Below are 23,872 nucleotides of genomic sequence, written 5' to 3'. Positions count from 1 at the left end.
TGCTCCCTTCTTTAATCCTCACGTCAAATTAGCAAAGTAAGGATGAGAATCCTAATGTCACAGGTGGGGAAACCGAAGGTCAGGGAGCTAGGGACATGTACCGAGTCACACAGCGGGCAAAAGCAGGCAGGGATTGAGGGCACATGCCCGTGTGTCCTGCCCCTTCTCTCTCTCTCTCTCCTGAGGTGCTTCCCTGGAAAGGAAGGTGAAGGGCTGTTGCAATTCACCAGTGGGGAGATGCATCCCATGCGTAAACACACGGAAGACGCCTGGTCTCATTTATCAGCCAACAAATGCAGGGCAAAATGGGGTGAAATGGTTCTTCCTCGGTCAAAATAAAATAGCTTAAAAAATAATGATCGAAGGAAGAGCAGGATGTGGTAAAATGGGGGTTCTCACGCACGTACATTGGGGTAACCAACTGGAGAATGGGTGGCAAGATTTGCCAAGAGCCTTAGAAATGTTCCTACCTAGGCTTTGACGTGGTAATTCTGCATCTGGGAATGTGTCCGAACCAAGTCCTGAAAGATGATTGTGCCAGCATCATTCAGGATGAGAAAATAGTAGACACAATTTAAACAGATAACAGAGGGATGAGATTAAGTTTATGGAATATCCATGCAATGGAGTTTTATGTAGTCACTGAAGGATGTGTCTATAAATGCAAATGCTAAGGTCATAGGAGGGAAAAGTGGCTTGCAAAGTGATAGGCAGAGAAGAGTCTCCAATTTATATTTAAAAGACTCCCTTCTACCTACACAGAGAAAAAAGACTGAAAGGATAATAACCAATATTGGTTATTATATAATATATTGGTTATATCTTTTACATTGGTTATCATATATAACAACCAATATATACGTTTGAGTTGAACTATAGGTAGTGATTTTTTTTATGTATTTTCCAAAATGTTTTTAATGTATTTATGACTTTTATGGTGACTTGGTAAAAAATGTCCTTTCAATGAACAAAAATCTCTCACACTTAATCCAATGACTTAAGAGCACACTAAAGGTGTATAAATTATTCCTTATTTTCTCATTGACTCACATGATGATTTCAGAGATGAGTGAATTTTTTTTTTTGATTTTTTTTTTTTTGTCTTTTTCTAGGGCCGCACCCACAGCATATGGAGGTTCCCAGGCTAGGGGTCCAATTGGAGCTGTAGCCCCCGGCCTACGCCAGAGCCACAGCAACACTGGATCCGAGCCGTGTCTGTGACCCACACCACAGTACACAGCAACCCCAGATCCTTAACCCACTGAGCAAGGCCAGGGATTGAACCCACAACCTCATGGTTCTTAGTCGGATTCGTTAACCACTGAGCCACGACGGGAACTCCTGATTGATTATTGATTGGCAGCAGCTGCAGGTTCTTGGTCCTCAGCGCCTACAGTTAAACATGTCATAATGTCTAAGGAAACACTCAGAAGTTATCAGGAGGGCGGTACATTAAGAAGATCTTGTTAGTGGTCATTCATTCATCGAGCAGACTGGGCTTTATGGATGCCAAGCTGACAGTTTGTAGGTGGCCTACAGTCTAGAAGGGGAGAGAAACAGTTCATATCTGACAGTCCGAGAGAGCAGAGCTTCGGGGCTGTAACTGGAGGGATGGGGTGGAGATGATGCAAGGGGCCCCTTCTGCAGGAGATGCTCTAACTGACGGCGAGATGTCAGGCAAGGAAGGTACAGAAGGGCCTCAACACAGTGTTTGCAAAGACTCAAAGGGAAGATGCGGAGAGCACGGTGGGCTCAAGGAGGTGCCAGGCCTAAGGGTGGCCTGTTTGAGGGAGGAAAGAGGTGGGCTGGGAACAGCTGGGATCATCAGAGGCTATAAGAGGCCATGCTGTGGGGGTTAGATTTTACTGAGAAAGTGAAGGGGTTTTTTTTTGTTTTTTGTTTTTTTTGGTCTTTTTAGGGCTGCACCTGCGGCATATGAAATTCCCAGGCTAATCGTCCAATTGGAGCTGGAGCTGCCTTGACACTGCTACACCACAGCTACAGCAACGCCGGATCCGAGCCATGTCTGCGACCCACACCACAGTTCCTGCCACCGCCAGATCCTTAACCCACTGAGCCAAGCCAGGGATCGAACCCGTGTCCTCATAGATGCTAGTCTGGTTTGTTACCACCGAGAAATGATGGGAACACCCCCAGAAGGGTTTTAAAGAGGGGAAGGAAGATCATGACCAGATTGGAAATGAACAAAGATCACTCTGGGTTCACAGAGCAGGTGAGACAGGTGGGTGGTTATCCGGAAAGTGTGGCTGGGGGTATCCAGAACTGGTCTGGGATGTTTCAGGTAAATCAGGTGAGAAAGAGGGAGGGCAGAGGGAATGGAGAGAGCTGGAGGGACATTTAGGTGGTAAATCAATAGCTACAGGCCTTGCAAATGAATTGGATGTGGAGAGTGAGGGAGACAAGGAAGTCCCAGGTTTCTGGCTTGGGCAACTGGGCTGATTGTCCAAGTTGAATATTTATAACTGCTAATTGATGTATTTTTGCAGGCTCCAATTTCAGGGTAAATTAAAAGGTAATCTGATTGAACCAAATATAATTTAGACACGACCTTTCAAGAATATATACATATCTGGAAAATGTAGGGCATCCACAGACCAAAGGCCCATCTGTATCTTATCTACAGGCCATGGGAAGAGGCAGAGGCTGGCTCCTTTCTGGTGGCCCTGGAAGGCCCTTGGCCAGAGCTTAGATGCTCCATGCGGGGAAGCAAAGTCAGGACACCGGCCTGGCTGGTAGGGAACACCTGCTCCAATACAGCAAAAGGCACCGTGCCCAGGGTGGGTAGCGGTGGGGGGCTTCCTTTAACTGATGGCTCCCCCAAATTGAGGCAGGGTACTGGGGGGGTAGAAAGTGAGAGGGTTACAATAGTACATCGGTTTGGGGGGAGCTCTCAGGTACATAAGGCTGGGCTTCTTTCTGCAGGTGACCTTTCCTCGAAAAGCAGGAAGGAATCATGATGTCGTGATTTGTTCTTATGGTTTTTTTCTTTTCAGGGCCGCGCCTGGGCATATGGAGGTTCCCAGGCTAGGGGTCAAATTGGAGCTTGTATCTGCCGCCGGCCTACGCCACAGTCACAACAGCTCCAGATCTGAGCCATGTCTGTGACCTACACCACAGCTCACGGCAACGCCAGATCCTTAACCCACTGAGTGAGGCCAGGGATCGAACCTGCATCCTCATGGATACCAGTCAGATTTGTTTCCGCTGAGCCACAATGGGAACTCCCTGTTTTTGTGTATTTTTGAACTGCATCCCACACAAACACGCGGGCACACAGATGCACACACACACACACGTTACAGGTGAGGCTCGGTAGGCTTGCGGGGTCTATTTTGCAAGATGATGCTTGCTATGGCTGAGCCAGACCTGAGCCTGAGTCTTTGGCTCCTGGGTGCTCACCCTCCTTCACGTGCCACATGGAACACGTTTAAACGAACCGTGTCAACCCCTCCGGCTGAGCACGTTGAAACCTACCGCTCCGTGACACAGAAGGAGCCCCGACTCTAACGCCAGAATGAGCTGTTCTGAATGCAGGGTCCTCGCCCTCTCTCTGACCCGTAGGTTTCCCTTCTGTAAAACAGGCATGAGAGCATCACTCTGCCCACCTGCCATATGAGACGATACAGCTAAAGAGCTTGCCACATGGGGGCACTCAGTGCCTGTGGCAGAGCTGTGAGGGACACCCTCTGGGCCCAAGGGGGTGCTGAGTAGCAGCCTCCTTTCTGGATCTTGTTGGGGGGACGTGAGACAGGACTAGCGTGACACGCCGCACACAGAGGCCCACCTGGGGGAACCCAGCCCCGTGACATCCCTGTATAATATGAGAATTTCTGCAGCATAATCTCCCATGACGGTAAAGACAAAAACCCTCTTTGCCAGCTAGTGCAACTCAAGCTTTCAACTGTTTTTGTTGCAAACAAATTAGCCATGCTGTTGACTCTGGCACAGAACCGCAGCTGTGCCTCAGTGCGCCCCATGGCACCACCAAGGTGGCCGTGAGTGTCGTTTGTAGCCCATCCCTGGGAATCTGGGAGCCTGGCTAGGGTGGGCTGAAAGACAGCTTTCCTGATGCTGTGGGGCCAGGCATGGTCCTGGGGTACAGAGAGCCAGCTCCCACCCCTGCTCTCCCACTGCTTGCTCGTGACCTTGAAAAAGTCACCAACCGCTGCATTCAGCGGACAGCCTCTGTTCTCTGCAACTGTACATCCTCAGGTCTAGCCTAGGGCCGGCACTGTGCGGGCCCAGAGTCCTCTGAGTGAAGGAATCAGGGAATAAATGCTTCTCCTTCACCTTCCCTAAAATGTGGATAATAATTTCTACCTTGAAGAATTGTATTAGGTCTACGGAATAGAAAATGCTGCGCACTGTGCCTGGGGCATGTAGATGTTTAGTATGTGGGAGCTTATATTAGCATTCGTACCATGATTATTAGCTGAGCTTTGCCTCTGCCATAACTGTCACATCCACTGTATCTGGCAGTGAGCATTGCACATAGTAGGTGTTCAACCAACAATGCTAAATTTTTTTTTTTTTTGTCTTTTTGCCTTTTCTAGGGCTGCTACCATGGCATATGGAGGTTCCCAGGCTAGGGGTCGAATAGGAGCTGTAGCCACCAGCCTACGCCAGAGCCACAGCAACGTGGGATCCGAGCCGCGTCTGCAACCTACACTACAGCTCATGGCAAAGCCCGATCCTTAACCCACTGAGCAAGGCCAGGGGTCGAACCCACAACCTCATGGTTCCTAGTTGGGTTCATTAACCACTGAGCCACGACGGGAACTCCCTGATTTTTTTTTTTTTTTTTTTTTTATCTTTTTAGGGCTGCAATTGTGGCACATGGAAGTTTCCAGGCTAGGGGTCAAATCGGAGCTGTAGCCAACAGTCTACACCACAGCCACAGCAACAGGGGATCGGAGCCATGTCTTCGACCTACACCACAGCTCACAGCAACACCAGATCCCAGACCCAATGCGCAAGGCCAGGGACAGAACCTGCATCCTCATCAATATTAGTCGGATTCTTAACCTGCTGAGCCACAACAGGAACTCCTCAACTGGATTTTTAAAGCCCATTTTCCCATTGGCTTCCAGGCTGGACTGTGAATCCAATCTGATCGCTCAGGGCATCTCTCCTCCCCCTCCCTCCCCTCCTCACCTCTGCAGGGGACACACGGATGAGCGGGGGCTACTGTATTTGATGACTCAGGAGCCGCCACGCCTATTTTCCAACCCCGCCGAGTGAGGAAGAGCCAAACCGGGCCCAGGCAAGTATTTTCGGTCTTTCCTCCAGCTATTCTCATCGCTAACATTTTTGTAGTGGGTGGCTGGAGCGGGCGATTTTCCTTTCTTTTGTGCAAACGAGACCAGAATAAACAGCACAGGGTGAGTCACTTCAGACGCTTAGCGCTTCAATTAACTTAAAAACTCAAGGGCCTGAGGAGGCTTAGAAAGTCACCTTCTTCAGAGCAGCCCTGAGCTGATGGGAAGCGCTCCAAATTCTGAGTAGTCGCTGCCTTCCCCCCACGGGAAACCTGCTGCTCGCACGCCCAGCACCCGGAGGGAAGTGGCCCAGGCAAAGCCACCTGGATGAGGCGCCCCCTGGAGCATGATTTCATCCCTCACTTCATCTTCACGGTGACCTATGAGGTCATACACAGAATGCCTATGACGTCATAAAGAAGAACCCCCATGTACATTTCCTGCCCCCAGAGGCATCAAGCCCGCTGGCCACGGGGCTACATCCAAGACCCCCTTGAATCCTTGTCCCAATCCTCTGATGTCGTTACTGCTCTCTCCCTCTCCATCCATGAGAAAACTGGAAGCTCAGGGCAGTGACCGGAACCCAAGTCTCTTGGTTTATAAAACCCACTGGCTAAAATCCCAGTGTTTCCCAAACTGTGTCCCGAGGAACCCTGGGATCTCCTGAGATGCTAACTGGCAGGGGGAAGAAAGGGGTCTGTGGTCCAAAGAGTTTGGGGATTTTCAGTTGCACGCTCCTCTGTTAGAGTCAGCACACAGGTCATTTCTGAAAGGCCCTGAGAGATCGTGTGTTAAAAAAAAGTGTGGATTCTGTGAGCTGTTTCTCTGACTTGATTGATCACGTAGCTGTCCATGCATGCACGCATGCATGCATTCTCAGAATGTTCATCACCATCTCAGGGGCCATCCCCGGGCTTGGTAGACAAGGCTAAGTTCATGCTACACTAATTCTGGCTGGATGACTCAAGGACAGTGCAATTTTCCCTGTGTTCCCACTGGGGTCAGTTCTTAGAGGGAAATGCCCAATCGAGAAAAATCAGGCTTAAGAAATCACTGTCATCAAAAAGGGATGCCTTTTCTTGAATGTCCAATGATGACCAGACCTGCTAAGATCTTATCTGGTATGTTTAAAGAGGCCCCCTAGTTTAAGCCTATAATAGAATCCTGAGCCTTCACTCCACCTTGGCCTCCCCAAGGGATCTTCTAGCCTCTGTTTACATACCTCCAGGAATGGAGAGCTCACTACCTCTCATAGCAACCTGTTCTACATAGACAACCTGTTCTACATAGACAAGGCCTTCCTTCTACAGATGCGAAATCTGTTTCCCAGCAGTTCGTACCCAGTGGTTCCTCTCCCCTGTGCAAGCTCTAAAATGATGGTGAAGGCCATTGTCGCTTCCCCTAGATCTTCTGTTCTCCAGGCGAAACATCTCCATTCCCCCACTGACATGGTTTCCAGCCCCCTGGGGAGAAGCAGACAAATCTGAGGAAGGACCTGGGCCTTGGGGCTCTGGGGGTCCAAGTCCTGGATCTACTCCCTAGTAGCTGCAGGACCTTGGCAATTTATTTAATTTCTCCAAGTCTCCGTTTCTTTTTCCAGGGGAAAAAAAAATCTATTTACCCCATAGAATTTTTTGAAGATTAAACGAGATGATGTCTGCAGAGCACCCAGCACAATTCCTGGTACCGGTAGGTCATCAGCCCATGTTACTGGTCTCGCCTCTCCACTTCCTCCCCGCTTCTGGACCCTCTCCTCTGCCTGGACCCTTCCTCTGTGTGGTGTGGTCCAGCTTGTTCCCATCCCCATCCTGATGCTTAAAGGATTCCAGGTGTAGTCACCCTCCTCGACGACACGCTGGCATCCTTTCTCTCTTTCTAGAAACCAGTTCTTGTCGGGGTTCCGCTGTGACCCTGAAGGTGGTCTTGGCCAAGTCCCTTCCCCTCTCTGCTTCTGGGTTTCCACATCTGAGGTCCAGCTCTGGCATTCTGGGGTGTTCATGAGTGTTCTCATACTGTTCTGTATCACAGAAAAAGCCAGCCAAGGAAGGATGGGACCTTCAGAAAAAAAATGGCAAGACACCCTTTTCCCCAAACAAAGGAGACAGAATCTTCAAGGCCCAGAAACGGGTAGCACTGTTCTTTTTTTTGCCCCTTCTGAAAGACTTCAGTATTTGAGTTTATTTTCACGGATCTTGAAATAATGAGAAATCTGGTTGAGTAGAGTTTGGGTAAAGATTTTAGGCGTCTAGGTTCTGCTCTGACTTGGCACTGAAAAAAAAAAACCCAAAGTTTTGTAAGATGCTTATTTTAAAGAGGGCCAAATACATTCACTTCTTTCAGATTTGACTTTGTAATACGGCCATCGTGTGCATTATGAAGAGCCTACCCGGTTGATTTTTTGATTTGGCCCGTAGATGGAATTTAGTTTTTGAGATTGAAAGGCAGATTCTGCACAGGAAGATCATATTTTTTTTCCCTGAGAGTTCATCCTAAAGATACTTATTTAGAATTTAGATTTCATTTCCGCATGAAAGCCCGGTCATAGATGGCCGTCCCGTAGGCTAGCTGCACAAATACTCATTACCTATTCACATTTGTTAATCATGCATACGTCTCCCTTAAAGATGATTTACTTTTTCTTTTCTTTCTTCCTTCCTTTCTTCTTCCTCCCTCCCTCCCTCTTTCTTTCATTCTTTCTTTCTTCTTAGCAGCATGGAAGTTCCCAGTCTAGGGGTCAAATCAGAGCTTGCAGCGGTTGGCCTACACCACAGCCATGGCAACGCTGGATCCGAGCCACCTCTGCTACCTATGCTGCAGCTTGAGGCAGTGCCGGATCCTTAACCCAGAGTCAGTCCAGAGATCAAACCCACATCCTCAAGGATGGATTCTTAATAACCCTCTAAGTCACATCACGAACCCCTGAAATAATTTATATTTTCTTACTGCCACTGCAGTGTTGGGTTCTTAACCCTCTAAGTCACATCGTGAACCCCTGAAATAATTTATATTTTCTTACTGCCACTGCTTTCTGTGGTCCTCCCAACATCTGGGGGGCTCTTTTATGAGGTGAGTGTTTTGGGGGGCGGTGTCCTGGGAACCTAGCCATCCTCTAGGATACATGATGCTCTGTAGGGCAGGAAGGAGAGTGACATTAGCGACTCCTGGGAAGCTCTTTGTAGTTAAAAAGGAAGACGGTGTCAAGAGGAATTCTTGTGCTTCTAGCCACAGCTTCCTGGCTTATGATCTACTCCGGCAAGAATTAATTTTAAAAAATGATGGATAAATAAATATAATATATCCATACAGTGGCAGGTTCTTTGACTACAACAAGGAATGAAGGACTGGTTCACGTACAATGTGGGGAGGGGGGGAGCCTTAAAAACTTTATGCTAAGAAGGCAGACCTCAAAGATCACATAGAGTGTGAATTCACTTTATAGGGAATATCCAGAAGAGGCAAATCTATGGAGACAGAGAATAGAGACAGTGGTTGCTTAGGGCTGGAGAAAACAGGTAACAGGTTCAGGCTTATTTTGGGGGGGGGGGCAAGTGTGCTCTGCCACTAAAAACCACTATATTGCTTACTTTAAATGGGTGAATTGTATGGCATCTGAGTTATATCTCAATAAAGCTGTTTAAAAAAAAAAAAACCAGAATCAAGCAAAGCAATTGAGGGAATATTTCTCTTTTTCCTGTGCTCCAGAGAGAGCTTTCTCCACTCCCCTGGCTTGATGCTGGGCTGATAATCCCATAAATATACTGGGATGTTTATAACACAGGGATTTGTAATTTAGACAATACTAGTATACATCTCTTAAGAGAGAGCATCTTTTGTAAATTATTACCCAATAAAGCTATCATCGAGCAGTGTTCATTCATTCCTTCATTGATTCACTCATTCGCTTCTCCGACAAACTTTTCCAGCCCACCCATTCCGCACCAGATAGCCAAGTTCCCAGCAGGAAGCCATGTTCAGAGGAGGAAGCAGATCCTAACAGGGCACCAGGCAATCAAGTTCACATCTGGGAGCCAGGTTATCACCAGGGAATCAGGTTCACACCAGCGAATGAGAGTCTCACCAAGGAGCCAGTTCACCGTAGGGAGCCAGGTTCAGAAAAGACCTTGGAGGAGTTCCCGTTGTGGCTCAGGGGTTAACAAATCCGACTAGGAACCATGGGGTTACAGGTTCGATCCCTGGCCTTGCTCAGTGGGTTAAGGATCCAGCGTTGCCGTGGGCTGTGGTGTAGGTCGCAGACAGCTCGATCCCGCGTTGTGGTGGCTGGTGGCTACAGCTCCGATTAGACCCCTAGCCTGGGAACTCCATATGCTGTGGGAGCGGCCCTAGAAGAGGCAGAAAAAACAAGAAAGAAAGAAAGAAAAGACCTTGGATGCGCTCACAGCTCCAGGGCCCTACATCACATCCAACCTGCATCTCACAGAACTAACCCAAAATAATACTGAATGGTCCTCCCCCCCCCCCCCAAATGTTTGCCTGGGAGTTCTCTTGTGGCGCAGTGGGTTAAGAATCCAGTGGTGTCACTGCAGCAGCCTGGGTCCCTGGCCCAGGATCGTCCACCTGCTGCAGGTGCGGCCAAAATTTTTTTAAATTAAAAGTAAATAAGTAAATGAATATGTTTGCTCTTTGGCAACAGATTATTTTTTTAAGAGGAAAGCAAACAAACATCCAAGCATCTGAGGTTATCAACTAAATCAATCAGGGGACTTTATGAAAAGATTTCCAGCCCAGCTTCAAAGAGGGAATTCACCTGGTGCATTTCAATGTTTGTTTATAGAATACTCGGTCCCAGGCAGGACAGCTCGAAGACAAAGAAGCTTAGCACTGAAATGTTCCAGGCCACCACCCATCTGAGCCTCTGAGAGATGAAGAGACGGTGTTCCTGAAAAGGTGATTTAAGTGAGGGGCAGTGCCCCAAATCCTACTGGGGGTCTCCTCTGTGCTAGATGTGCGCTGGCACCAAGGTGGGGCTGGGGTCACCCACGATGGAGACCTAGGCTCTGCCTTGGAGGGTCAGAGTTTGCAGGGAGAAGACACATCAAGGGGCAAAAAGATGCTGGTCGCACAACATTGGATTTTTGCGTGTAACATTCTAAGGGTGGGGTCTGGGTATTTATTTTTTTCAATTAAAAAATTTGGGAGGGGGGCTCTGTTCCCATTGTGGCACAGCAGGAACAAATCCAACTAGTATCCATGAGGGTGCAGGTTCGATCCGTGGCCTTGCTCAGTGGGTTAAGGATCCGGTATTGCCGTGAGTTGTGGTGTAGGCCAGCAGCTGTAGCTCTGATTCGACCCCTAGCCTGGGAACTTGCATATGCCGAGAGTGTGGCCCTAGAAAAGCAAAAAATCATGGGGATTAAATGAACCAGTGCTTTTTAGGCTGCACCTGAGGCATATGGAAGTTTCCAGGCTAGGGGTCATACTGGAGCTGCAGCTGCCAGCCACAGCCACAGCCACAGCCACGTCAGATCCGAGCTGCATCTGTAGCCTACACCATAGCTCACTGGCAATGCTGGGTCCTTAACCCACTGAGCAGGGCCAGGGATCAATCTTCGTCCTCATGGATGCTACTCAGGTTTGATACCGTTGGCTGAGCCGCAATGGGAACTCATCCGGGTATTTCTGCAGGCACCTCTGTTTCATTTCTTTTCAAGGATTTTACTAATAGACCAGCTTCTTGGATAGAACTTCTGATTTGATTATACGAGGCTCAGACACATTGTCTCAATATGGAAAATGACTCCAAATGCGAGCCAAGAACATGGGGGTCAGGTGCTGTGCCTTTAAACTTGGCAAAATCCTACCATAAAAATCAACGGGGTTGTGTTGGCACTGGAGTCCCCCCTCTGCTTAATGTTAATTATTATGCTCTTGCTTTCTGGGTCCTGAATTATTCATGAGGCCAGATAAAAAATGCAAGGGTGATTGGCAGTCTCCAGCTGTGGCATCTGAATGTGCAGATGTGGCATCTGTTTCCAGGGAGCATGGACTGGAGTAAGGAATCGGGGGGTCTCAGGGTTTGGGGGGAGCAGGAGGTGGCGGGGAGGGGAAGAGGGAGGCTAGAGAAGTGAGGCCAGTGGGAGAAAGGTAAAGGGATGCTGCTTTCAGAGAAGGTGGTTGTGAGCTGAACAAAGAGGGGGGCTAACGTGTGGGGAGCAAGAGAATGGACCCAACTGGAAGGAAGTGCTGGAGGAAGGTGCAATGAATGAAGGAATGAAGGAATGAATGCATTCCACCCTTGAAGGGAGGAGGGGAGGAAGTCGCTTTGGCGTGGTGCTGCCTTCTAGACATTTTATTTACCATGCGGTGAGGCTAGGAGGATGTGGACACACACCGGTTCATTTAATCCCCACGACTCTCTGATGTGGGTGTTAGTACGGCTGCTTTGCAGTGCTGGAAGCTGAGGCCAGGGCCGTCGCTTGGCTAGTCGGGGGACTTCAGGTCCATATCCACGGGCCAGATGCTGATTTAGGGGACAGCGGGCATCCCTGTGAGCATCAGGTGCTGTTTGGGAGGGGCCTCGGGAGGAGGAAGAGCTGGGCAGGGGGCCCGGGTCTGATGGGGACCTGATGGCCACTTCTGGTCCCCTCCATCTAAAGCACCCCGGCTGCTCTTGGCCGGGCCTGGCATAGAAAAGGCACCTCCTGAGTGTAAATGGTCAGCCTCTCCTGGAGGGCAGCTTGGCACGCTCCATAGAAATGCCAAACGCCTAACACCTTCGCCTGGCCAGCCCTCGGGGAGTACTGCACATGAAGAAAATGACTCGCATACTGTGGCGATGGTTGTTACAGCAAGAAAACAAAAATGATCCAAGCGTCCACCAAGCTGCGATGAAACACAGGGCTCTGTACAGATTCCTGCTCTGCCACTTACTTGTCTGGGTGATCTGAGCCTGGGACTCACCTTTCCCTGCCTCGGTTTTCTCATCTGTAAAGTGGGGATGCTACCACTACTCATAGGGTTCTCCCAGGATTACAGGAATTGAGATGGGTCAAGAGCTTAGAACAGTGACTGGCAGAGAGTCAGGAGTTAACAAACCTTGGTAATTAACAGTACTCCATAAATACACACTCATCAGTAAGACTCTCTCTTACCACCGCCCCCTGCCACAGCTGAGACTCGAGCCTCTCTCTCTCTGCCCAGGTGGCCATCTAGCGGGTTCTGGTTCTAAGGAACAGCAGACCTCATGGAGCTTAGGGGCTGGGACTGTGTGCAATGCTAAAACCAGAAAGGGAAAAGAGTTTCCAACAGAGTATATATAGCTCTGAGCAGCCAGCAGAGGCTTCAGTGGGAGCTGGATATGCGTGAACCTGCTCTGGCTCCCAGGGTTAAAGGGACACTCGCCACAGCCTTTGGTCTCAGCCAGCATCAGCCAGGAAAGGTGAGGAGATAGAGAGATTTGTGTTCCCTGCCCCTCAAGGAGCAGGGAGAAGGAATTTCCATAGCCCTGGTCACTGATGTGCTTCAAAAACAGCCTCTCTAACGTCATCAGAGCAGATTTTTTCTAATTTTTTCCATTTATTTATCAAGAATTTTTAGTGATCCCACCACATGTCAGGCAGCATTACAAGAATACTGGGCACATAGAGGCAAATAAAACTTCCTGTCTTTTAAGAACATGGGGTCAAGGATCAGATGAGAAAATAAATAACTATAGGGCAATCACAAGCTCCAGAGAGAACTTCATCTACTTTATCACTGATTCCTGGCTTCTATAAAAGTGCTTAGGACATGGTAAGCTCAAATGAATATTTATGGCACAGATATGCACAACAATATAGTCTGTACAAGGCACGGAATTTGTACACACCGCCTCTGTTTTTAGAGGCAAGAAAGATAGAAGATAGAAAAGTGATCTATGACTAGGGTTTTGGAGGATGAGTAGGAGTTTGCTAGGTTGACAAGAACTCGCAGTTGAAGGTATCTATGACAAAGCCATGTGGACAGAGAATACTGCCTGCTATTTCACTAGCCAAAGCGTGTTGCAGCCATAAAGCCATCAGCCACTGCAGCCACCCTGTAACGGTGCACCCAGAGGGGACTGAGGATGGAGGAAAAACAGGATATTGGCCCTAGAGAGCTAAGGTGTCTATCAAAGGAATAGCTGCAATGAGTCCAGACTCTTGCATCTTCCCATACAGAGAAAAGGGCTAAAGCCATTAACTTGGGTGTGTGTGTGGGGGGGGGTGATTAGCAGTAATTTTTTGATGTTCAAATACATGAATTTTTTTTTTTCAACAAAAACTCCTCTATATGCCGGCTCCCCTGTTACCTCTTTGGAAGGGTTTCTACAAATCAGCTAAGGGGTTGGATTCCGGGCTATAGTGCTCAGTCATGCCTTGACTAAAACATGAGTCTTAACTTTTAGGTTGGGCATCTTTTTCAGTCGACAGCTGCAATGATCAATTTTGAGGTCCGTGGAAAACAGTGGGGCACACGGCCTCACATCAACACAAGCAGAAGAAAGCAGGGCGGAGAGGTTATGAACGGCTTCCTCCCCGCAATCCCGGGTCACTCTGGTCATCTTCATAACTCTTATCACAATGATACATAATCTACTTATTGGTTTACCCGTTGTCTGAGTCCCTGACTCTCTGGCTCCTAAAACAGTGTCTGGCTCAAGGTCCCTGCTCAATAAATCTCCACAGATAGGATATTAATAAATGAAGGGAAAGAAATAAAAAAGAGCAGGCCCTGGGCAAGGTCTCTCTCCCTGTTTGGGCCAGTCTGGGGCAGCGCTGTCCAACAGAAATAGGCAGGGAGGCTCTGTGGTAATTCCAAATTTTCTGGAAGCCACGCTTTAACAAAGTAAAAAAATCCGGAGTTCCCACTGTGGCATAGTGGGTAAAGAATCTGACTACAGTGGCTCGGGTTGCGGTGGAGGTGTGGGTTAGATCCCCAGCCCAGCGCAGTGGGTTACGGATTTGGCATTGCTGCGGCTGTGGTGTAGGTTGCAGCTGCAGCTCGGATTCCGTCCCTGGCCTGGGAACTGCCATATGTTATGAGTGCAGCCATTAAAAAAAAAAAAAAAAAGAGTAAAGAAACCCCAAACCCAAACCCATGCACACACAATGAAAATAATTATTTAACCCGTTACGCCCCAAATAGTATAACACTGACCTGTAGTCATACAGAAAAATGAGAGAGATATCTTTTTTCCTAACTAAGCTCTTGGGTTACCCAGAGCGCACATCTCCGTTTGGACCAGTCACATGTCAAGAGCTGAGCAGTCACACGGTCAGTGGCTGCCGTATTGGACACTGAGTCTGAGGCCTCCACTCTGCTACCCAACACAGGCTGTCAGTGGGTCCGTCTGGGCCTGGACTTGTCACACTGGCTGAAGGGACTCCGGGGAGACGTCTGATGAAATGGGAATGAAGTCTCTTAAAATCATGGAACCCCCACTTGGCTCCCTCTCAGTGGCACCGCCCTGGCAGCCAGCCCTGTGCCCTGGACACAGAGGCAGCCCTCCCAGGCCCTCCCCGCCTCTGCCGCCAGTAGCTCCAAGCCCTCCCTTCCTCTGCCTCCTCCCACCCCCTCAGCTGAGAGTCTAGCATCTTCTACAGCGCATTTGCATTGATCAAGTGTGACAGCCAGACCCAGTTCTCCAGGCCATTTTAAATGAGTGAAGATCTAGGGTGTGACTGTGTGGCCAGGGACACCTGGATACCCTTGGGCCTCTTCAAGCAGCCTTTTCAAGGCTCCCCTGCGCTGCAGGGCGTGTGTCCAGGAGCCCCAAAGCCCTCTTGTAACCGGTGGGGAGGGCTGGGGACCACGTGCTTCCGACCACGCAGGCACTGTGCTGAGAGCTTTGCGTGGGTTCGCCGGGATAAGCCACCCAGCAACCCTATTTGATGGGTGCTGTCAGTGACCCAATTTTATAGATACAGAAACTGAGGTCCAGGGGTTAGATAATTTGCCCAAGGATGCACTTAGCGGGAGGCCAACCCAAGACTCCAGGCTCGGCTGTCTTGCTCAGCATCTGTCCCTTAACAGCTATGCCCTAGGAAAGGGGCAAAGAAGACATTCTGGGAACTGGGCAAAGAAGGAGGTGGCTTCCCCTGCTGGGGAGAGATGGGAGTCGGGTCGGCGGGTGGGGGCTTTGAACAGGCCCTTGATGGAGTGACGGTACTTGAACCTGCAGAGACGGCAGACGGTATTTCCCAAATAGAGTCCTTGCTTTTCTCTTCTGAGGTGCCCTTGGGGTCCGCACCACTACACGGAACCAGGAAGCCGCCCCTCCCCCAGCGATTGTTTCCGTGGCCAAGGAGCGTGGGTGCTTGATGGCTACAGGGTGATGGAATGTTCTGGAACGAGAGTGGTGATGGTTGCACAGAAGTGGGGGTGTTACCAAGTGCCACTAGATGGACACTTCAAAAAGGTTAAGATGGTAAATTTTCTGCTTGGTTTTTGCTACTGTAGTTTTTTCAAAAAGGAAATTGCAATTTTAAAAAGGGAAGCTGCTAGGGAAGAGGCAACTTTCTTGAGAATGGAGGAAGGCAGAGGTTCTGTGGGAGATGAAGCTGCAGAGCCTAGAGCTCCCCGGTCCCTTCCACCCTCAGGCAGGTGCACGAGTGTGTCACATCCACGTGAGTGTGTCACATCCACAAGCGTGTGACATCCAGAGAGCACGGGACAGCCATGTGATATTGTCCTGGTCATGTGAGTGTGTACTGCCCACCACCCCAGCGGCGGGTCAGACCTGCCTAGAAACCTCTCGCAGGTGACAGTGAGTGTGTGTCGCACAGGTGACTGCCCAGCGGGGCAGGCCATTCATGTGCAAATGAGCTGCAGTCGATAACATTTAAATCTGCTCCCTGCCAGTGCCAGGCTCTATCCACACCCCTTTCCTGTGCTGGAGCCAAGTCCGTCTGACCTCCCCCACCCACCTCCCCGCCCGACTCTTCCATCACATGAAGGTGACACCTGCATCCCACATCCCCACCTGCCCCTCCAGGAGGTGGGTCTTGGCTATACTGATGCAGGACCCAAGAGGCTGGCAGGGGGGTCCCCCTGAGCTGGGGAAGAGAGGGTCCTTCGATGGGCTGTGCAAGCTGAGCAGGGAGGTTGGAAGGTTTGGAAGATGCATCCAAAGGAGAAGCGCCTGTGTGAGAAGGGGTGTAACTCGCCAAAACATTTCCCTTGAACTTGGAAATATAAGAACGATGAGAGGCTATTGTCACGGCTGGGTGATTTGGGCAAATCGACTAGCTTCTCTGAGATGGGATGGGTCGTACCGGCAGAAGCTCTGATGCAGAAGAGATGCAAAAGGAGGGGAGGAAGGAGGAAGGAAAATGAAAGAGAGTGGATGAGGACGAATGGAAATCACTAACAGCATTCATATGGCTTACCCAGTGTTCACTCAGTCAATCACTCATTTGTGTGTTTATCCGACAAGCACCTCTGTATCAGAATAGGGTGGAAGGGAACAAAGCCGAGGAATGTGGTCCCTGCTCTTGGGGTGGGGTGGGGGGCTCTCAGGAGATTTGAGAACGGGACAAATATAGCGATAGGTAGATCCAGAGTGACAAATGCTCTGATAAGGTCTGCACAGGCTACTCCTGGGCCGTGGGAGATGGGGAGTATTCTAACTATGGTGGGGGGCGGGGGAGAGGTCTCAGGCACGACTCCCTGGACTGACATTGCCTGTGTTGGGCTTATAAGGCAGGTGTATTTTCCCTCACAGGTGGAAGACACGGCTTGAAGGGCATCGCAGGAGGGGAACAGGGTGAGCAAAGACGTGCAGATATGAAATGGCATGCTTGTTCGGGGACCTGAAATACGGCTGCAGCATAGAACGTGCAGGACATGGGAAATAGACATCTCCTTGTCACTGGCTAACCGGTGACCTTGGAACAAGCTGTTTTTCTGGTTTCAGAAACGTCTTCATACAGACAACGAGGGGATCAGATGAGATGATCCTCGGGGGGCCTTTTCAGCTCTGGCTGATCCTGGGGGCACTGAGGTCCTGGTCATCCACGGTAGTCAAGCAGGGAGGAAGCCGTCCCATGCAGGTGGGCATTTGGACCAGAGGACCTTGAAGGTCCTTTCCAGCCCTGAGCTGCCCTGATTCTGGACCCAGAGGGGCCCTGTGGGGCTGCACCGGCAGCTGAGGGTCATGCAAGACATCCGTTCCCTTCTCCACGTCCCAGGTGGGACCCGTGCTGGTTCATGAAAGTCTGATGTGCACAACAGGCTGGCCGCCGAATGACTCATCTCCTGGGCGAGGCACGGGAGGACCCTTCCCTTCTGCCAGAGAAATGGTCAGGAGGCCCCTCAAGGCCAAAAGCTGACAGCTGTGCACTTGAAAATGACGGTAGACAACTGTGATCTCTGGCCTCTGCTATATTAACTCAATGTGTATCAGAGTCTCTGCTTTTCTGGGCTCAGAAGTCACGCTGGTGACAATGTCCATCTTTGGCAGAAGCTGACACCCAGGGACAGATTACAAAGGATGCAGGTGAAAGGGAGGTGACACAGAACCTTGCCCCCCCCCCACCCCCATCCGGAAGCCATGGACCAGGGAAGCATCTGCCGCCCCTTCCATCTTGCTGTGGCCCTGGGGTGAGATCAGAGAGCACAGGTGGGGACTCAGGGCGGGCTTCCAGCTCAGCTCTGCTGTTTTCTCAGCTGGGTGATCTGGGGGCAGCCATGTCCTCTCCAGAAGCTTCTGTTTTCCCTGCCGTGCAATGGGGATGACACTGTCCATACGTGCCAAATAAAATAAGAGCATTCTGTAAGCTGTCACATGGTCTGTGTGTTGCGATTAATGGCAAGGTCCCTCTTCCAGGTGATGTGCCAATGAAAACAAGTTCAAGAGAGACGGAGGCTGTTTTGATATACGAGTCTATATGTCCTCTATAGCATGATGAGTATTCTACGACAGATAATTTTTCCTTTTTGTTTTTTGATCCCTGTCCCCCATGTCTCCCACCCCCACCCTCTCACCTCCGGAAAGCACCAATCTGTTCATCTATTCTTTGTATCTATGAGCTTGGATTCTATTTTTTCAGATTCCACGTGGAAGAGTGATTATATGGTATTTGTCTTTCTCTGACTTATTCCACTTGGCATCATACCCTCTAGGTCCATCCACGTTGTGGCCAATGGTAAGATTCCCTTCTTTCTTATGGCGAGTTAACAGTCCATTGCATTTTTATCGCATCTTCTTTATCCACTCATTCGTCAATGGGCACTCAGGCTGCTTCCGTACCTTCGCTACTATAAATAGTGCTGCAGTGAACGCAGGCGTGCATATATCTTTTCGAGCTAGTGTTTTCATGTTCATCAAATAACTACCCAGAAGTAGAAATGCTCGATCATATGGCAGTTCTATTTTTAATTTTGTGAGGAACCTCCATTCTGTTTTCCGTAGTGGCTGCAGCAATTTACATTCCTGCCAACAGCGCGTGAGGGTGGATGAGGGTTCCCTTTTCTCCCATCCTTGTCAACACTTCTTTCTTATCTTTTTGATGGCAGCCATTCGGACAGGCGGGAGGGGCATCTCTTCGCGGTTCTGATTTGCATTTCCCTAATAATTAGTGATGTTGAGCATCTTTTCAAGTGCCTGTTGGCCATCTGTAGGTCTTCTTTGGAAAAATGTCTATTCAGATCTTCTGCCCATTTTTTAATTGGATTTTTTTTTTGTGATGAGTTAAATGAGTGTTTTTAAAAAATATACTTTGGATTTTAAAAAATACTGATTTGTGAATGGACTTGCAGAAATCGAGTTCTTCCTTCCTTCCTTCCTTCCTTTCTGCTTTTGTCTTTTTAGGGCCGCACCTGAGGCATATGGAAGTTCCCAGGCTAGGGGTCAAATCAGAGCTGCAGCCACCAGCCTCCACCAGAACCACAGCAATGCGGCATCCAAGCCATGTCTTCGACCTACACCACAGCTCATGGCAACACCAGATCCTTAACCCAGTGAACGAGGCCAGGGATCGAACCTGCGTCCTCATGGATACTAGTCGGGTTCATTCCCCGCTGAACCACGACAGGAACTCCTGATTTCTTGTTTAACTTACAGAAGAGATTTAAGTCAGGTTCTGTGCTAATTCTCCCATTTCTGGTGTAGCTCAGTCTGGGGACAGCCATCCTGCCATGCTCTGGGACATTGCAGGACCACAGAAGTTGGTCTTGGGAAAAGCCAGCAGCTGGCTCAGGCCATTGGAAGGTAAATCATGCTCTTCCCATAGCCAGTCATGGAAGCCGCAGATGTGATGGCAAAGGGCTTTGGCGTCCAGCAGGCCTGGGGACCCATTCCAGCTCTGCCACCTACTTGCCATGTGACTTGGAACCGTTGTCCTGTCTAAGTCACAATCCCTCATGTGTTAAATGGGAAATAATATCGCCAACCGTATGGTGGGGTGGGGATTAGCAATGATGAGGTACAGCATCCAGCAGAGACAGACACTCTGTAAAGGTGCTCATTGTCCTTATTAAGAGCAATAGGTCACACACAGGGTGCGACCTGCTTTCGCTCAGTGAGATATCACAGATATTACAGAGAACAGCCAAGCCTGGGAGCCCAGGGTCTCTCATTTCCGACGCGAGCCTGGGAAATGCCTTCTCTAACAGTCAGCACCATGGAATTATTTATCAAATGCCTGCTGTGAGCTCAATTCTGCCACAGGTGCCTTCAGAGAGAGAAACAGAAGATGGCCGTCTGTTTTGCTTCGTTTTGTTTTAAGATGTGTCCCGCTATTAAACAAAGGGAGAACCCAAGAGCCACCCAGCTCTGGGAGCCTAAGACAGGGCTCTCGGGTCCTTAGGGAGCCGAGCATCCAGGTGGATGAAAAGCTGGGCAGAGGAGTCGGCTGAGGGCCAAAGGCCACCCTGTGTGCAAACAACACTGTCCAGCAGGAGAGACTAGGCGCTGGGTGCCTTCTTGGAAGCAGGGAGTGGTGGTCAGGACGGGCATCGGCTGGCCAGGCATTCATCTTCCCCATGACTGAAAGCAAGGGGGACCCTGTGGGGCTCCTGGGCACAGAAGCCTCTCGTGTCCCCCCTCCCCGCCCCATTTTTTTGCCTGTAGGGAATAGGCTTCAGCCTCCATGTCCTTCCTTGAGTTCCAAAGGACAGGGTCAAACAGGTGCTAAGCAGGGAAGGGAGGGGAGGCAGCCACAGGGGAGGGAGCAGTCAAGAAACAACAGCGCAGCCAGGGGGCAGGTCTGGTTCTTCGTCAAGGGATGCACAGACAGCTCTTCTGCAGAACTCAACCCCCAACACAGGGAAGATGTTAACACTTGAAGGAGCCTTTTTCATTCTGGAGAGGTCACTGTTCCATAACCTTGAGAATAAGAGATGCCCATTATGAGACCACTTGATGCCAGATGCTCTATGGATTGAAGGAACGGGGGACCCCGAATGCACCCCGATCCTTCCTCAGCAATCATGTTCCTTGACCATAAAACTCCTCAGAGCCCCCTTCGCCTGCACCCACGTTGGCACACACAGTTTTGAGGGCACTTGCCTGCTCTGGCCCCCTTTCCCTGGCATAGAGCTGTTCTTTTCTACATCACCCCAAACTCTGTCTCCGAGACTCTATAGGTGTGGGGCTGGCGGAGGGTTCGAACTGTTAGGGGCCACTGACCAAAAGTGCCCACCTTGGCCAGGCTCGATAATAGCCACTTCCATGAGCTGTCTCACAGCAGGAGGCCCTGATAAGGAATGTGGTGCTGCCCTGAAGATTAACCAGGACAACGGGGGAGGGGCCGATAGGAGGGGGCAGATGACCAACCTTCTAGAATCCTTGGCGCTGGAATCCATCGTGGCTAAGAGGTGCACACGCGCCACCAAGAAGGCCCCTGGGCCAGACCAAGTACAGGCCAAGCAAGACGATTGGTCAGAGACAACCCAGAAACGAACCCCATTCCCATAAAACCAGAGACAGAGAGCCATGTGGCAGAGCAGCTCTCCTGAGTCCCCTGCCCTGCTGCTCTCCAACCTGGCGCCCCTTCCTAATAAAGTCTTTTGCTTTGTCGGCACGTGTGTCTCCTCAGACAATTCATATCTGAGTGTTAGACTAGAGCCCATACTTGAACCCTGGACGGGGTCCCTCTTCCTGCAACAGAATCAGCCTCCAAAGCCTGGGGCCTGGGTCCCAGGGTGTCCTGCTGCCCTAGCTTGTGGCATCTCCTCGTGGCTGGACCCTGTTGCATCTTTGGGCCACTAGCTGGGGTGCATCCCCAGACTGGTCCCAAGCCCCAGATCTGAGCCTCAGGTACTGACTCTGATGCCTGTCAGATCCAGACCTGACGGGCCCCTTTGGACACTGCAAGGGTCCTAGAACTGCCCCCGGGCCCCACCATTTCTCGGGCAGCCAAGAAGCTCTCCTGCTCAGCCTGCTTGTCTGGTCGGGATGGTGTCTTGCTCCAGCATTGTTCCATAGTGCGATCTCCTGCTCTGCGGGCATCTTTCAGCAGACCCCGATAACAATATTTGCACAAAACCAAGGAGATGAGCGACAGGGATGCCGGCAAGCAGGAGGCTCGGATAAGAGTGGATAAGACTCTGGACCCTTGGGTGCTACCCGGCTCTGCCACTCATTGCTTTTTATTGCTATAAAAATAGTCCTAATGTAACATTTCCCATCTTAACCTTTTTTTAAGTGTATGATTCAGGGCCACTTCTTTTTCTATAGACAAATCAAGTGTCCTCTGCTGCTTCAATCTCCTCATTCGGACTCATTCATCCCCCTTTTTTTGCCACCCACAAATATTTATTATTGAGAGCACTGCCAGACCATGCAAGGTACTTGATCAGATTTGCTCCCAATATGCCTAAGATACATTTGAACGATCTTCACCACCTCCAACATTTTTAAGCGGCACCTAAATGTCATTTATTTTGTATGGTGCTTTAAATGTATTTTTATCACAACCTTGGGCTATAAACGTCGTTCACCGAATGTATGGAAAACGTCTATCTTGCAACCTGTAGGGAAGGACAAGGTTTTCTTCAACCCTCTGTGGATCCCTGGTGGGGTCTGAGAATTAAACAGACCAAGATGGATCAACAGGAGAAGCAACGCCAGTAGTTATGTTGAGAGACACACGGGAAGAATGGAAGCTGGTACAGCCATTATGGAGAACAGTTTGGAGATACCTTAGAAATCTATACATAGAACTACCATATGACCCTGCAATCCCACTCTTGGGCATATATCCGGACAAAATTTCCTTAAAAAAGACACATGCACCCACATGTTCATGCAGCACTATTCACAATAGCCACAACATGGAAACAACCCAAATGTCCATCGACAGACGATTGGATTAGGAAGATGTGGTAATATACACACAATGAGTACTACTCAGCCATAAAAAAGAACGACATAATGCCATTTGCAGCAACATGGATGGAACTAGAGACTCTCATACTGAGTGAAATAAATCGAAAGACAAAGACAAATACCATATGATATCACTTATAACTGGAATCTAATATACAGCACAAATGAGCCTTTCCACAGAATAGAAAATCATGGACTTGGAGAATAGACCTGTGGCTGCCCGGGGGAGAGAAGAGGGAGTGGGAGGGGATCGGGAGGGTGGGGTTATTGGATGGAAACTATTGCTCTTGGAATGGATTTACAATGAGATCCTGCTGCGTAGCACTGAGAACTATGTCTAGATACTTATATCGCAATAGAACAAAGGAAGGAAAAAAATGTATACATGTAAGTGTAACTTGGTCCCCATGCTGCACAGGGGAAAATTTTTTTAAAAAATTAAAAAAAAAGAGTTCTTAAAGAGCAATAGAACAGATTTAATCAGAAAAACAAACAAACAGGAGAAAGGCAGACTCATTTTACTGAATGTTTAGATGTGCAGGGGAGCCGTCCCAAGAGAATGAAGACCTGGGGAAATATCAGAGCAGGAAGCTCAGGACCCTTTTAGACAAAGAAAATGATACATGGGTGGAGAATGGCCGAGACAAAAAGAGTCTGGGCTGCAGTAGGACGTGGTGAAGAAATAACTAGCAAGACAAGGGTGAGTTTAGCAAGGCGTGTGTCTACTGCTTTTTCAGCCCCCAAGTCCCTGTCTTGGGTGATGAGAATATCTCCCTGCCTTTTGGCACCAGGAGGGCCCCGGTCACATGACCTATTTCAGGGGAGGGTAGAGTGGGGGGAGGTCAATGACCTTCCTGCTTCTGTTGTTTTCTGGAATTCTTTCACATGCCACAGGCCAGGATGCCATGCTTGGGGGTATGGTGTCTTGGACCCCATCGGACTTAAAGGGCAAAGCTGTCAAATTACTCAGCCAAACTGGACTGACTTTCAGCCAACAAAATCTGCCATCACTTTTCAATTCAAATAAACCCACTCATATGCATCCCCAGGGCCACTTCCACACGCCTAGAGATGAGGCTGGTGAGGTTCTGGACAAAGGCCACGCAGAGCCTTTAACAACGGGTCACCCCACCCTCTCAGAGGTCTTACTAAGCCCCCTTTGTCCTCAGGGACCTCCCCGTCTGGAGCTGTGTGTTCCTGAACTGATCGCACCAGGAGAACTGCACCCCTTGGGCAATGCCGCCCAGAGGGCGGGAGGCTGCATTTCTCTGTAAAGTGGGAGAAG

At 49.6% G+C, this 23,872-nt stretch overlaps 1 protein-coding gene across 1 annotated transcript in view; it reads right to left on the bottom strand.

The window, feature by feature from the left end:
• ASIC2 (acid sensing ion channel subunit 2) overlaps positions 1-23,872 on the bottom strand; it is a 305,011-nt gene that overhangs the window by 189,930 nt on the left and 91,209 nt on the right.

Source organism: Sus scrofa, chromosome 12 (assembly GCF_000003025.6).
Source record: "Sus scrofa isolate TJ Tabasco breed Duroc chromosome 12, Sscrofa11.1, whole genome shotgun sequence".
In the NCBI taxonomy this organism is placed as follows: domain Eukaryota; kingdom Metazoa; phylum Chordata; class Mammalia; order Artiodactyla; family Suidae; genus Sus; species Sus scrofa.
The sequence above is the reverse complement of the archived record's forward strand: the minus strand, read 5'-3'. Positions and strand labels throughout refer to the sequence as shown.